The sequence below is a fragment of the Vombatus ursinus genome, unplaced genomic scaffold (genome assembly GCF_900497805.2).
Source record: "Vombatus ursinus unplaced genomic scaffold, bare-nosed wombat genome assembly UNPS02010394.1, whole genome shotgun sequence".
Lineage (NCBI taxonomy): Eukaryota > Metazoa > Chordata > Mammalia > Diprotodontia > Vombatidae > Vombatus > Vombatus ursinus.
In genome coordinates this window covers 8,343,166-8,359,069 of record NW_020950172.1, presented here as the reverse complement: position 1 = coordinate 8,359,069, position 15,904 = coordinate 8,343,166, and the positions used below count along the sequence as shown (strand labels likewise).

General features: G+C 49.9%; 1 protein-coding gene across 1 annotated transcript in view; it reads left to right on the top strand.

Moving 5' to 3' along the window:
* Positions 1-15,904, top strand: part of SCUBE1 (signal peptide, CUB domain and EGF like domain containing 1) — a 244,095-nt gene that overhangs the window by 33,012 nt on the left and 195,179 nt on the right. The gene's annotated exons all lie outside the window — the stretch shown is intronic.

The window sequence follows — 15,904 nt, the reverse complement described above, 5'->3', positions numbered from 1 at the left end:
CCTCAGGACAGGGAAGGTCAGGGCTGGGAGGGGCCTCAGAACAGAATCTTCCAGAGCGGGCCACAGAAGCCCATGGGACAGAGCAGACTCAGCCAGATTGTCCCAGAAGCGGTGGCAGAGCCAGCTGCATCGTAACACACTAAGATCCAGAGCATGGGGGTATCAGGGGCATCTTCGGATAGTGAGCTGTGGACGCTGCTCCCGGCTGGCAGCACGCCCTGGCTCATCCTGTCTGAGGCAGAAGGCGACCCCTCTTTGTTTCTCTCAATCCTACTTCCAGCCAAACCGCTTTAGTCTGATTCATCGCTTTCAGAGCCTCCTCCAGATGTTCACGCCAGGCTTGAAGAAACTTAGGAGAAAATGTTTGTGGTTTCTCCTAAGAGAAGCTACCTAGAAGGGCAGCAGCAAACTAGAACACGCACAGGAGAGCCCTGAGAAAGGCGGGGGCGGGGTCGGAGGATCCCGCCATCTGAAAATCAGTGAAGGAGCTGGCGCCGCGTAGTCTGATGGGGCAGGGGGCACCGTGGCTGTTGTCAGTGGTCTGAGGGATGAATTTGATGGGGCAGTCTCCACCAAGGCCTGGCATTGCAGGAAGGCAGATTTCTGTGAAGGAATTTAATTCGGTTATTAACAAACTACAGTGTAAGGGCACTGTGCTAGGCCGGGAAAACAAAGACACAAAACAAGGCAATCCTCCCCTCAGGGAGCTTAGAGTCTACTAAGGAGAAACAGTGCCCGTGCAGATAAGCCAATGCAAGTGAAATCTGTGGCGCAGCAAGCAGCCTTGGGTGAGGCGCTAGAACCTGGCAAGGGCATTTTTCCCATGAGAAGCCGAGATCTGAAGGCCGGGAAGGGGTTCTAGGAGATGGAAGGGAGGAGGCAGCACATTCCAGGTAAGGGCACAGCTTGGGATGATCCTTGTGAATAGGGGGTGGTGTGTTGAGGATGGGGAACAGCACGGAGGCCCCATTTTGCTGGAACGCTGAATACATGAAGGAGAACACCATGAAACACGTCTGGAGAGACATGCTGGAGCCAGACTGTAAAGATCTTCCGTGTCAAATGGAGAGTCTGTGTTTTATCCTAGAGGCAGTGGAGAGCCACTGAGGCATCTTGATGGCTCCAGGCCTGTGCTTTAGGAAGATGGCACCCTCCACAGCGTCTCATACCTGCGCTCTTTCTCTGCCCATCACCAGATTTCACCATCTCTTGCCTGGCTATCGCCATCCCTCCTAATTGGGCTCCCCAGGGTGGGCAGGGCTTCCCTTCACACTGAGGTGCCCCCTGAGGCACGGCTCGTAGGTCATTCACTTGAGAGCTCTCTTGAGTTTGAGTTTAAGCTCCCCCGAAGGTGATGTGGCAGCCAAGAAAAACCACAGGATCTTAGGTGGCATGAAGGAAGGCAAAGCTTCCTCCCTGTCCTCACTCGCCCTGGTCCCGCCATGTCTGGAGTACTGGGGTCAGTTCTGGGTGCTGCCTTTCGGGAAGGATGCTGATAAACTCTCGAGGGTGCAGACCAGGACACCTCAGATGGGGAAAGTCCTAGGGCCACATGGGAATCATCTGCAAGAACCAGAGACAAGGAGCCTTCACGAGGACTCCGTAGCCATCAGATAGGGAGGGATCTGCTTTCTTCTTTGTCAGAGGGCAGAACCAGAGCTTGCAGAGAGATGCAGTTAATCTTAATTGAAGGAAAAATAGAAACCCTCTGACTCCTACCCCAAGCTGGTTTCCTTTCCCACGCTGTACAAGAGCGTCTATGAGATGCCTCCTCCATGCCCAGGCCCAGGGTGCTATCCCTCCCTCCTGGCACACTAGTGCTAAGCTGCTGCTTCACGAGGTGAGAGGTCCTTTCACCCTGGAAGCAAATCCCATTTTGTGCTCCTAGAAAAGAGAGCAGCTCAAAGATCAGACAGATTTGGAATCAAAAGATTCAGGCAATCTGGAATGAGGTTCTGAGTCACTGTCAGCAGCTGGGTGACTTTAGGCCAGGTGACCCTTCTCCTCACTGTCCTCTGCTGTAAAATGAGAGGGCTGGACCACCCCCCCGGCCCAATTCAGTTCCTCAAACCTCTGTTATATGTTGTTTGGGGTACAAAGATGAAACAGAGCTCAGTCCTTGCCCTCAAGGAACTTACATCATGCACACAGAAAAAGATGATACAAAGTCTAGTGTGCTGAGAGCAAAGGATACTAGAGGAGGGAGGGAATATTTTTGTTTAGGAAGAGGACGGGATCAGGGAAGGTCTCTGGACCAAGAGATAGAATCTGGCCCCAAGTTGGGCCTGGAGGAGAGAATGACTTCAATAGGATAGATGAGGAAATAATCTTTAATGACGTTTCCATTTCCAACCACCTGTGGTTCTCCTTCTGTAGGGACCTTAGAAGCTCTTTATTCCAGCTCTCCCCACTCCTGTTCACAGATGAGGAGACTGAGGCCCAGAAAGTCAGTGACTTGCCCCAGGTTACCCAGGTGACTGAGATAGGATTGGAACCCTGGCCTTTGACTCAAAATCCTCTTTCCACTGTACCAAGATAACCAGAGGCCTCCTTGTGTCTTCACTATTACCCCACAATTACCCACCATTAGCCACTATTACCTTTCCGTCACCCCCAGCCAGAATTCACCAGGCGCATGTCTAGCTTATGTATTTCTGGAACCCCAGGTCCATGCTGGTGGAACCTTTTCTTGAGAGCCTCAGCTGGATCCGTTGCTGCTGATGGCTAGTCACAAAAGTGCTGACCGTCCTTTCAATAAATTGAAAAAGCATTTCCAGATTAATTTGGTGGGATGAGGCCGATGGCTTAAAAGTTATTCTTTTTTCCAGCTTCCTCCTTTTTCTCTAATAAAGCAAATGGCATTTTCTCAGGGCAATCTTTGGCTGGAGAGTTTGTCCTGGAAAGGGGCCAAATTCTTCCTGGGGGGGAGTCAAGATCCCTCTCCATTTGACATTTTTATTGGGGGTATTTTTCAAACAGAACCAAAAATGACCCTGTGGGGAGTCAAGCTGTCAATGAGCTGGTTTTCCAGCTAAGAACGAGTGGGAGTAACAGAGGAGTCCTTTGAAAGAAGAGCAATCACTGGACACAATCAGGGACACTTATGTCGCCCGATACAATGAGATTGTTTTTGCGTCTTGCTAGTGAGTTCTTTCCCTTCCTCTCAAAGTGCCAAGGCCCCTGAGGTCACTTGTCCAGATGTGGTCTTATACATCTTGAGATGCACTGATTGGAAAAGTGCTTCCTCAAGCCCCTCACCCCCAGGATGCCACAGGCCCCCATCCCTGGCTCTCCGCTTTGCTCCCTCCTGGGTCTTGGCTGGCTGTTGGCACCAGGTCTCACACTGTACCCCAGGGCACATTCTATCATTATGCTTAGCACTGGTGGTGTCTAACAGGCAGTGTTAGGGTTCATTATCTCCCTGTTACACTAGAAGTTCTATGAGAGTGGGGTTCAAAGCTGCTCTGATCCCAATCTTATCCTGACAGAATCATAAACAGAGTCACAAAAGCTTAAAGCTGGAAGGGCCCTAACAGGAGCAGAGGGTCTTTGACCTCAAGAGGACTGAGAGAGACCTGAGGGCCCATCTGGTCCAGCCTCATCATTTTAGAGGTGAGGGAAATAAGGCCCAGAGAGGGCAAGGGTCTCACTCCAAGACACACAGGGAGCAAGCAGCAGACCCAGGATGTGAGCCCACGTCTGATGACTCCGGGCCAACACCTTTTCCAGGGCGTTTTTGGACCCTTAGCCCAACCAGCTGATCAGCAATGAGCATTTCTAAAGGACCTACTCTGTGCCAGGCACTGGGGAGCCACAGGCAAAAGTGGAAGAGCCTGTTCCCTCCAGGGTATTACATTCTGTCCCTGATAGAAACAGGCACGCACATAAAACAGACAACATAAATACCACATAAGCTCAGGAGGGAGGCTCTTGCAGCCAGGGGAGCCAGCAAAGGCTGGCTAACTGGCGTTACCGCCAGTGAACCTCCCTTTAAAAACGACCATCACACTCACCTTTGTTAAAAGGGGGATAGGTTTGGGGCTGGAAGGGGCCATGGTCCCATCCCCTCACTTTACAGAAGAATGAGGTCCTCACCATCCCCAACCCAGCCTTCATAGAAGTAGGAGGGGACAACAGTTCCATGGTGCACATTTTCAGACTTTGTCAATGTATTGATGGGTTGTGTTGATTTTTTTCTTTTCTTTTTCTTTATTTTTGACTTTAGAGAAAAACTATTTGTTAGATGGGATGACTCTGGGAGGGAAAAGGAAAAAGGTGCTGGGGGAAATGATGAGGATGTAAAAAACAATAGACATCAATAAATCAAAAAAAAAGAGTAGTAACCCAGGGGAAGTGACTCATTCAAGGATCAAACTGGGTAATGGATGGCCAGTGCCAGGTGAACGTGATTGATGGAGGAAGGAGAACCCAGCCTGGCCTGTTCGCGCTGACAGCCTCCTCGGGGGCCCAGAGCCTAGCCAGACCTAGCCCATCAGGCTGACTTTGTATACGTGCAGGATGACTGAGCATTCTGTGATTGGGTGACAGTCACTCGGCTAATCCCCTCTGAGCTCTACCCAAATAGCTGGACAGCTAGCAGAGCACTCAGCCCGGGCAGCCCCGCCATCCTATTGCCTCTCCTGGGTCCTGCTTCTCATCAGTCCGAGTTTGGTCAAATGAGGAGCTGCTCAAACTCCCCTCCCCTCCCAAGGCCAAGTGCCTACTTCTCTTTCTTCCTTCTTGTTTTCCTCATTCTCCTTCCCACCCCTTTCCCCACGTGGGGCTCCCTGCCTGCTTCAGGGAAAGAGCTTGGAGCTATCAGGAGCTGCCTTCCTCTTGGAAGGAACTCGTGAGATCGCAGAAACCAAGCAGCTCAGAGCAGGCGGGGTCTCAGTGGCCAGCAAGCCCAACTGGGATAAAGATCTCTTCAACACCCGACTGACCTCTGCTGAGGGCCCTCCAGCTGAGCGACCAAGAGATCCCCAGCATTTGTGAAGCCCCTCCCACGTGCCAGACAATGTGCTGGGCTCTGGGCATGCAGAGACAACAAAGCAAAACACAGTGCTTGCCCTGGTGAAATCTCATCTCTGTGGCGGGAAATCGCATGCAGAGATACACAAGTGGGAAATACGGACCAAGTACGGAGAAGGAAATTGAGATGGGTTGGGGGTCAGGAAGAGTATTAGGTTGAACAGAGGTGTGGGGGATGGGCCAGCCCTCAGCTGAACTCTATTAAAATGCAACTGGAAAAGATTTAATAAGATAAATAAGAATGCAATAGAAGCTCGGTAATGTGAATATGTGGTTTTCTAAGTTGTAATGCTGCTGGCATCCATATGTATCATTGCGTGGATTTGCATTTGACACCATCGGCGTAGAAGCAGCTAGGGATTCTAAGTGAGGAGGTGAGGGAGCAAGACCCAGTCTGTCAAGAGCGCAGAGAACAAAGACGAGGACGAGGGACAGTGGAGGCTGATCTGGTTAGAACACGAGTGTGTGGAAGTTGTTCATCCACAATCAGCCTGGAGGGATAGGCTGGGGTGAGAATGGCAGAGTTTGCATGGGCTCCTAGAAGCAATGAGGGTCCTGGGAGGGACAGTCAGAGCTGAGCTGTAGGGGTGTTGGTGCCTACCAGGAAGATGAATTGAAGAGGAGAGAGACTGAAGGCTGGGAAATCAATGAGGAAACTATTGTGATAGCCGGGGAGGAGGCGATCACGTCTGGACCAAGGAGAGCGTCACTTTACTGGAGAGGAGACAGAGTGAGGGACGCTGTGGAGAGAGAATCCACAGAGCTCAGATACAGCGAGGACGTCGAGCTGGGAGGGCAGCAGAGATGCCCCAGAGATCAGGAGCCTGAGTGGCTACAGAGACGTTTGGATGTGTGACTGTAGAGAGATGAATGAGCTCCATTTTGGATGTGTGGGGTTTGAGATGCCCGGGCAACCTCCACATCGAAATGCGCCTTTCGTTAAAGCCCTTTCTTTTTCTTTTTCTTTTTTTTTTTTTTTTGGCGAGGCAACCCGGGTTAAGTGACTTGCCCAGAGCCACACAGCTAGAAACCCTTTCTTTCCCTCCATCTACTCTCTTCTGCAGGCGCTCTCCACGGCTCCTGGCTCTGTCCCAGGACAGCCCTGCTGGTCCTTGAAGGCAGCTAGCTCTCTTGTTCCCCCTTTCCTGGGCTTTCTGGCCTGGCGATTTGATGGGCACCAGGAGGAAAAGGAAGGGGGAACACCTGGACCCTTCCCCACTCTGTACACATCTGCCCACGAACGTCTGCATTTCTCCCCTCCCCCTGTCACTGAAGAATCATAGACACTCCATGTCAGAAGGGGCCTCAGTGGATGCCTGGTCTAACTAATCCCGAAGTAGAGTTATGCAATGATGCCACCAACCGCTGCCCGAACTGCGCCAGGGATGGAAAACTCAGCACACGCTGAGGCTTCCTGCAGCCAGATAGCGCTCATTGGCAGGTTCTTCTTCTGTTGAACAGAAGCCATCTTCTCTGTCACTTCTACCTCCCTCAGGAGCCAATAATAACAGCTAATAATAGCGAACATTTATGTACCACCTACTATGTACCACTGCACTGTGCTAAGCACTTTTCAAATATCCCATTTGATTCTCATGATAGTCCTGGGAGATAGGTGCTTTTATTATCTCCATTTTACAGATGAGGAAACTGAGGGGGGCAGAGATGAAGTGATTTGCCCAGGGCCATACAGCTATAGTAAGTGTCTGAAGCTAGATTTGAACTCAGGTCTTCCTGACTCCAAGCCTAGGGCTCTATGACCACTGCAGCGCCACCTAGCTGCCTCTTCTACAGGACAGCTCTACAAACAGATAAAGCATTCATTCTACACTTAACCACGTGCCGGTGCCGGGAGACCCTGAGCTAAGCCCTGGGGATATAAATTCAAGGGGAAAAATTTCTTCTGTCCTCAAGGAGCTTCCATGTTATTAGAGGCAGTGCCGAGAAGCCTTATGAGAGGGTGAGGCAGTAGAAAACGGTAATCAGGTTATTCTTCTTCTCCTGGTTAAATATTCTTGGTTCCTGAGCTGATTCTCATAAAGTATGACTTTAGTCCTCTTCTTGTCAGTAAAAAGCATTGATTAAGTGCCTACTGTGTGCGAGGCACCATGCTAAGTTCTGGGGATACAAAGAAAGGCCAAAGACAGTCACAGCCCACAAAGAGCCCTTGGTCTAGTGGGGGAGACGGCCTGCAAACAATTATGTACAAACGAGATAGAAATAAGATAAAGTGGAGATGATAAACACCCAGAAGGCTTGAACATTAAGGTGGTTTGGGAAAGGCTTCCTGTAGAAGGTGGGATTTTAGCTTAGATTTGAAGGAAGCCAGGGAAACCAGGAGGCTGAGAGGAGGGAGAAAATGCCCAGAGTCAGGAGATGGGGGGTCTCCTTCAAGGAAAAACAAGAAGGGTGTTTGGAGTGGGGACTGGGGGGTGAGGAGGGAAGAGGGAGCAGAATGTGAGGTACAAGCAGACTGCAGCGGTAGGAAGGGGCCAGGCCACTGTGACTTCTTGTAGCTCTGAGGTCCTCTGACCTCTGGATGCCAAACTGCAGTTGGGGTCTAAGCAGGGCACTGGACAGTGGGACTCTCCGCTTCCTTGCTCTGGAGGCACAAAGGTTGGGCTGGGGAAGAGGCCAGAGTTTCAAGAGTGTGAGGAAGCTGCTCCCCCTACTCCCCAGATGCTGAATGTCAACCAGTTGTAGCACTAATTAGTTTAAGATTGCATCATCATGGTCATGATTAAAGAGCCCAATGCCCTCTGCCTTCCTTTTGAAGCTGATTTCTTTGACTCTCGGGGGACAGCTGGAGGCAACGTGCTGTTTGCCGAATCCCCTGAATGAAGGCTGCAGTTGCCCGTGTTTATTTTTCTTTATACTTAGACAGTTCAGCTCGGTTCCCTTGGGAGGGAAGGAGAAACATGGAGCATTTTTAATGTGAACTAAACAATCGGTTGAGGTCACGCGCTCTGTAAACACCCAGCGTTTTTACCAGGCACTTGAAAGATTCCTTCCTGTTTTCTTATTTATCAGCCTCATTCCTCCCACTGACGGCCTTCTCCTTTGGTGCCTCGTTGGGGTATGCAAGTGACCCCAGGCTCTCAAAGGCCATGCTAGGCAAGATCAGGCATTGACAGGTCCCACCATGTTGGAAAGGCTTCACACATGGGCCTCTGGGGGCCTCTCTCTCTGTCACTCCAGGACCAGCCCGGCTCTGTGTCGGTGGCTTGCCATGGAGGATTGGTCCTCAAGGAATGAATTATTTTGGCAGTATTTATTATTATTTTGGACTACTTGTGCCCAGCTTGTGGTAGAGCCTTCTGAACCCCTATTGGACTGATCGACCACAGCTGAACACAATGTACCCTGACTCCTACATCGTGATGTCATTGATCCTGTTTGAAAATGGACAAACAACATTTTGGCAAAAATGAAGGGTCAGTCTCAAAGTAATGAATTGTTTTGGCAAAGATGTGCCAGAATGAGCTGGGCTTAAAGGAAGGAAGGAAGAAAGGAAGGAAGGAAGGAAGGAAGGAAGGAAGGAAGGAAGGGAGGGAGGGAGGAAGCAAACCTCCACTTGTTGAAGGCCCATCAGTGCCAGGCACTGCACCAAGTGTCTGACAAATGTTATCTCATTTGATCCTCACGACAGGCCTGGTAGGGAGGAGCTATAATTATCTCTATTTTACAGATGAGGAAACTGAGGCAAACAGGGGTTAAGTGACTTGCTCAGGGTCACACAGCTGGTAAAAGTCTGAGGCCAGATTTGAATTCAGATCTTCCTGACCCCAGGGCCAGCGCTCTCTCCACCCGCAGAGCAGAATCATATCGTCTCTTTCCCAGCCAAGAAGACCTGGCTTTGAATCGTGGCTACTCCACCTCCGCTGCCCCAGTCTAGCCAGCCCTCTCAGGTCCTCCAATCGGGCACACAGAGCCTGGCCATTCTGCAGATGAGGTCTGACGAAGGCTGAGGACAGTGATCTCCCACTTCCCCGTTCCTGGGAGTCAGGCCTCCATCAGGTCCTCATCTTCGCCGCTGCCAGCGCCTCCTCCCCCTAAGTTACTTTGTGTTTATTTTGGATTTGTTTTTATCTATTGTTGTATACCTTGTCTCCCCTGACAGAACGCAAGCTCTTTGAGGGTAGGAACTTTCCTTTTGTCAATAGCAGTTAGCACAATGCTTGGAACAGAGTAAATATTTAGTAAATGTTGTCTTTGTATCTCCAGAGCTCAGCAGGAGGGCCCACAGTCAGTCTACTAAATGCTTCCTGGCTTGCTGATCCAGATTTCACTCAAGGCTCTGCCACTTAACTGCTGAGTGACCTTGGGCTCGTCCCTTCCCTTCACTAGATCTTAGTTTCCTTATTAGTTAAATGAAAGGGGTTGGAGCAGGTGACTTCTAAAGTCTCATCTAACCCTAAACTTAGGATTCTGTGATCTGTCACTAACTCACTGCAAATCTGGGCAAGTCGATTAGCTTTCTTGGGCTTTGGTTTCTTCTGTAAAATCAGGGCTCTGGACCAGATGGCCTCTAGGGCCTTTTCTTGCTCTAGGAAACATAACCCTGTGAATCATTGGGACATTTGGTCCCAGCTGTGATAAAATGTCAACGCTAGAAGGGACCTTTGAACGTAGAATCTCTAAGCTAGAGTTAACTTAGAACACAGAATTGGAGAGCTAGAAAGGACCTTGGGAGTCATCTGGTACAACTCCTTCTTTTACAGAGAAGGAAACTGAGGCCTAGACCAGTGAAATGCCTTGCCCATGGCTCCCCAGGAAGTGGAAGTGGAATCCAGACTCAGGTTCTCTGACTCCATTTCTGTCGTCCTTTCCCCTGTGCCACCCTGTGACCCGGACCGAGTTTATGCGCTCTTCAAGATCCTGCGACCACTGCGGCATATCGTCCAGGCCACCCGCGAATCATTTCTTTCCTGAATCACTGTAATCCCTGAGAGCGCTGAGTAATCCCAATCTGTGATCTGGTATTTTGTGCACATATGGTGCATATTCACTCATCGCCTTCTTGGGCCCAACTTGGTAAAGTCCAGCTGATAAAGCCAGTCAACTCTCAGCACATAGGAGGACTGATCTCAAGCAGTCCAGGCATAGGGAACCATACCGCCAATGCACCACAACAGACACTTGTTCAGTATTGACACAACAGCTAGTCAATCAGGAAGTAGTTAGTAAGTGCTTCTACGGGCCAGGCACCGTCCTATGTGCTGGAGAAATAAAGAGAGGCAAAGACACGGTGCCCACTCTCAGTCTCAGTCGGGAGACAACGTGCACAAACAAGCTGCAGATGGGGTAGACTGAGCTTGTCTCCGAGGAAAGATGCAAAAGAGGACTGGGAAAGGCTTCTTACAGAAGGTGGACTCTGGGTGAGATTCAAAGAAAGCCAGAAGTGGAGATGAGGGGAGAGAGTTTCAGGCACAGGGGACAGCCAGTCAAAATGCTCAGAGTTGGAGACAGAGGGACAGCAAGGAGGAGTGTATCACTACCTCACAGACTATGTGGAAGGAGTACGGTGTGAGAAGCCTGGGAAGGCAGTAGGGGAACAGGTCATGAGGAGCTTTCAAGGTCAAACAGAAGACTTCATATTTGATCTTGAAAGTAATAGGGAGTAGCCCCTGGAGTGGACTGAATTCGGGTGGGGAGGGTGACATGGTCAGATTTGTACTTTAAGAGGCTCCACTTGGCAGAGGAGTGGAGGACGGTCTGGGAGAGAGGCTAAGCAGCAGGCTAGTTCAGTGGTCAAGGTGTGAGGTGATGAGCACCTGCACCACCATAGTGGTAGTGTTCCGCATGTTGTAGATGGCCACCTCAAGGAACTTACCCAGGAAAGAGAAGAGATGTCTAGGATGAGAGCTTGGGGGATTGGGCAGATGAAGGGAGGGGTTTTTGGGTATGGAGGAGACATGGACATGTCTGTGGGCAGTAGGGAGGCAGCCACAGATGAAAGGTAAATGAGAGTGTCTTCTCAGATAGAGGAGGCAATCTTCTGGAGAAAACAGGATGGAATGGGATCACTGGTGCACACAGAGGGATTTGCCATCATAAGAAGGGCCACCTCTTCATGAAAAATGGGTAGAAGAGGAGATAAGGGAAGAAAGGTCTGACCATCTCTGTGGGCAGCTGTGGTGCAGTGGAGAAGCAGCGTGTGGGAAAGGGTGTGTTGAGGAACTGAGAGGTTAGTGTGTTTGTATTGAAGTCCTCCTGTATGAGGGCAGGAGTTGGAGAGGAGAGAAAGACTGTGAGACAGGCTCTGAAATCATTGAAGAAGAAAGGAGAGTGTCTGAGAGGTCAACAACAGCCACAAAACTAGATTAGGTGATAAATACGGATTGAACGTGCCTCAGAGGAGCAGAGGTCACTGAGCGTGGGTGGTAGAGGGAGAGCCACGTGGCAATGGGGAGCAAGGATGGGGAGCACTCCACAGCACCACCATGAGTGCGAGTGCCACCGGCGCTGGAAAGGGCACAGCCAGGGACGTTCTGCCATCAGAAGGAAGCCAGCTCACGATGAGTGCAAGAAGACGGAGGGAGCAAGAAATGAAAAGCATTAAGGGGAAAGCTAGCTTGACTCTGTGTGTGACACTGTTCTAGGGCCTACGGATACAAAGACTAAAACAAAAACAATCCCTGCCCTCCAGAAGCTTCCGTTCTATCGGGGATATGACATGGTAATAGATGACTAAACTGACGATCACTTTGTGGTGAGGAGGAAACAGTCACAATCAGGGTAATCAGGAAAGGCTTCCTGAGGCAAAGATGGAGCACATTCCCAGCATGTGGGACATGTTGTTCAAAGACACGGAGACTGGAAATGGAATCCTGAGTCCACGACGGCAGCCTAATTCCTCATCGTCCTTGTACGTGAATAGAAGCAGTGCCGTGGTGATAGAGCTAAAGACCTGGCCGAACCCCTTGTGGGAGAGCCCCAAATGCAGGCCCCAGTAGGAGATACACCCAGTCTACTGGAATTGGGGCTTCCAGGCCTTTGTTTATAGCATAGCCTTTAATCTACACCATAGCATGCTGTTTAGAAGAAGATGATCTTACTTTTATTGATGTCTTTTGGTTTTACATTGTTTCATGTCCAAATAGATTCTTCCTCTTTCCTCTATCTAACAAGTGATCCCTTATGTAAAAAGAAAGGGAGGAAAAAATGAAATAAGTTTACCAATACATTAACTATGTCTGATGGCATATGCAACATTCCTCACCCATAGTCCCCACCTCTGAAGTGGAGGGAGGTGCATCTTTCTGAACTTCTTGATCATTATAATTATGCAGTATCCAGTTTCTTTTTTATTCTTTCCACTATGTTATAGTCATTGTGTATGCTGTTTTCCTGATTCTGCATTGAAAACTTAAGTTTTCAAATGTTTTTGACCTCATCTCTGTAATTTCTCATGGTGCAGCAATATTCCATTACATTTCATACAGTGGTTTGTTTAGCCGTTCCCCAAATGACGGGCACCCACTTTGTTGCCAGTTCTTTGCCGTCACAGAAGGAGCCCCGACAGTTTTGATGTGAATGGGAATTCCTTTCTGTCTTCAACTTCCGTGGGGGGTATGCACGGTGCCTTCTTCAAACCAACGTGTGGCCACCACTTCAGCTTTCATTGCATCAAACATAACTTGGAACATTTTTGCGCTGGAGCAGTGGGGAGGGGAGCTGGGCCTCAGGCTTTGGGGAGAGAGGAGGGGGCTGATGGACACTTTTGTACCCCAACCTGGTTGTTCTGGTAGCAGAATGTGGAGTGGACCACGACCTTTACAAGCCCACAGAATTCATATCTAGTTCTAGAGAACCAACCACTTGACCTCATAGGATAAAAACAAATAAAGGGAGCTGGGCCTCAGTCTTCACCAGCCCAGTCTACAGACGCTTTATCTTGGATTTTTCCAGTGTTTATCAGAGGAAGTGTTGGGGGGGATGGGAAGTGAGGAGAGTGAACTCCAGCTGATTGTTTCTGCCAGAATTCCAGACTCTCTGAGCAGAAGGGACCTCAGAAGGCATCTAGTCCAACCCCAGCCTGAAAAGGAGTCCTTCTATGCCTCATCTGACCAGACCAGAATGTCTAGCCTCTACTTACCCTTTTTTGGGGGAGAGTTCATTGGAGGATAGCGTTGGGGTAAAGCCAACAAAGAGGCATGGATGGGCTGGGGTCTGTACCATGGGAAAGATACCCACGAGGATGAGATCAGAGCACTGGTGTAGTGAAGAGGCCATTTCCTGGGCCACCTACCCTTCATGTTTCAACAGCATCATCTTGGGGTTCTGTCCTAGAAATCATCCCCAAATTGTGAGCAAAGGGAAATCCTTTGCGGTGGGAGCAGACTTAAAGGATCATATATATGGAAGGAAGGAAATGAGCATTTATTGAGCACCTGCTATGTGTCAGGCATTGTGATAAGCACTTTACAAGTGTCTGATTCAGTCCTCTGTTATTATCCCCATTTTACACATCTCAGGAAACCAAGACAGACAGAGATTAAGTGCTGTGCCCATGGTCACACAGTAGTAGACGGAATTTGAACCCAGGTCTTCCTGACTCTAGGCCCAACACTCTATCCACTGAACCAGACTGCCTCGCTCATGAGGAAAGGGAAGAGAGGAAGGAAGCAGCTGCTCCTTGCCATCGTTATCTGATGAAGATGGGCAGACCAGGGAGAAAGGCCTCCCACATCCCTGGTGCCCCTGGTACCAGGCTTTTTCAGAACATTCTCCAACCTCACTTACTAATTAGCTTGCTAATTAAAGCCACCTGGGTAGAGCTGGGACTGCTGGCGTATCTCACTGTTTGGGAGTTCAAGGACTAAAGAGGAATTCTTCCGTGCGCATATGGCTGAGGCATCAGTGAAGTGAGCAGTGTTAGCAGGGCCCCTTGCCAGTGCCTTCTGCCTCCTGCGGGCATCAATGATCATTAAAAATCACAGATTCGGAGCTGGAAGGGGACCTATGCATCACCCGGTCCACCTTTTCAGGGTCTAAAGCCTGAGTCTAAGATCCAGAGAGAGATAACAGTTTGCTAATCTCACCCATCAGGCTCGTGGTGGTTCAAATCAGAAGGCAGGTCTCCTCAGCTCCCCCTCCCCCTCAGGTGGGCTCACAGTTATTCCTGCTTCACCTGGGTGCTGTTTTTCCCAAGAGCGGCCGTTGGGCTGGGTGCCTGACTCTCTGCACATCTTGTTTGGTTTAGTTCCTGCTGATAGGAGCAGGTCAGTTCCTTAGCCATTGATTAAGACCCGGTGCTCAGCGCTGGGGGTACAAAGATGAAAAACGTCCTGGTTGAGGGAGGCTATGACCCATACGCCAATAATTGTGATACAAGGTAGAGTGTGGTAGAAACAAAGATGAGATCCAAACAAGGTGTTCCAGGGAAAATGGAGGGGATCACTTTCAGCTGGGGGATGGTGGGAAGATGTGTATCAGGGAAAGCTTCCTGCAAGAGGTGCCCCTTGGGCTGGGCCTGGAAGAAAGGGATGGGTTTCAATGGAGACATCGTCCAGGCAGAGGGCACACCACCAACACTCATAGGCAGGTGAGCTTAGGATTTTTAGATTGGAAAATATGCTTCCTAAATCGTAAATGATGTTATCAATGTGAGTTATTGTTACCTTCTCTACTCCAAGGATCCATGATCTTACCAGGGTGGGGATTTGCTCATCCCCACTCCTGCTCCCATGATGCAGAGCACAGTCCCCCCACAACTCTGTCTATCATCTGTAAGAGATTCCTTGGCTAGAAAATGAGCCGGCCTGTAGCTAGGCTCAGATGAGCCTCATCTGAGGCTGGACCAAGGATGGCGCCCAGTCAATCCATCATTAGTCCAGGTTGGCAGGCCCTGCCGTACCTACTGGTCCAGTGTCAAAGTCATTGGAAACCAAATGTAAACCAAATCTCAACCTTCAGGTGAGATGCCATAAAAAGACTCCAGGGAAAATGATATTAATAATCCACATGATACCAGTAATGTTGTCACTCTAGTATGGCAGCAGCACAGAGTGCAATGGAGGGTCGAGGGCAGGTAGGATGGAGGCAAACTGGGGAGGGCAGAGTGTGAGCTGCTCCATGAAGCCAAACACACCATGCTATACCAGTGGGGCACTAGAAATAGCTAGCTGGGGAAGGAAACCGCACTCTCCTCCCACCAAGGTAGGAGAAATCCAGCTGTCCAGGCCATAGTTTTAATTGGCTGTTATCTATGTGCTGTCCATCCTATGCGGATTGGCAGCTCAGCCAGCCAGTGACAGAAGACAGAGGGGTGCCGAGGACCAAATCTCCTCTGCGACCTCTTTGCTGGTTCCTTTATTGTAAGACAGTCAAGGGCCACCACCAGAGGATTCTGAGCTGCTGATGTGCGAATGCTCGCCCCAGAGCAGAACGGGGCCCTCAGGAAGCCGCGTGTATGGCTGCACCACCTTGTCACCTGCTAAGTAATAGAAGCTCGGAGCTGGGAAGGCCATCAGAGGGCATCGGGTGCAACCCCTGGCTGAGCAGGAATCCCCTTTACAGTCTCCCTGCCAGCTAGTCTGAAGGATCATTAGGAATGGGGAGCTCACTACTTGCTGAGCAGCCCATTCCACACTTGGACAAGGTTCTTTGCTAGGAAGAGATTCTTGCTGTTTGGTAGTTTCAGTCGTGTCTGACTCTTCATGACCCCATTGGGGGTTTTCTTGGCAGAGGTACTGGAGGGGTTGGCCATTTCATTTTCTAGCTCATTTTGCAGATGAGGAAAGTGAGGCAAACAGGGTTAAGTGACTTGCCCAGGATCACACAGCTAGTGAGTGTCTGAGGTCACATTTGAACTCAGATCTTCCTGACTCCAGACTTGATGCTCCATCCACTGTGCCACCTAGCTACTCCA